Here is a 627-nt window from a genome sequence, read left to right on the forward strand (position 1 = left end):
TTGGGATTACACACTAAAATTGACCTAATCACCTAGTGGCTCCATGAGAGCCACTGTCAAGCTATTGACATTAAAGAAGCGCTTGTTGGGAGGCAACCCAATTTTATTTATCTAATTTATTTTATTTTGTTTTATTGTTATTTTTGTGTTTAATTAGGTACATGATCATGAGAAGTCATGAAAAAATCAAAAAAATTAAAAACAGAGTCAAAAACAGAAGAAAAAATTTTTCACCCTGGAGGACGCACGGGCTGGCGTTCAACGCCAGTAAGATGCATCTGGCTAGCGTTCAACGCCAGAACAGAGCACCATTCTGGCGCTGAACGCCAGAAACAAGCAACAACCTGGCGTTAAACGCCAGGAATGTGCACAGAGAGGACAAACTGGCGCTGAACGCCAGTAACAAGCATGAAACTGGTGTTCAACGCCAGAAACATGCATTACATGGGCGTTGAACGCCCAAGACGTGAACCAATGGGCGTTTGAACGCCAGAATGATGCACGAAGGCAATTTACATGCCTATATGGTGAAGGAATTGTATTTCTTTTCACCTCAGGATCTGTGGACCCCAAGGATCCCCACCTCAGGATCTGTGGACCCCACAGGATCCCCACCTACCATATTCC

The sequence above is a fragment of the Arachis duranensis genome, chromosome 10 (genome assembly GCF_000817695.3).
Source record: "Arachis duranensis cultivar V14167 chromosome 10, aradu.V14167.gnm2.J7QH, whole genome shotgun sequence".
Lineage (NCBI taxonomy): Eukaryota > Viridiplantae > Streptophyta > Magnoliopsida > Fabales > Fabaceae > Arachis > Arachis duranensis.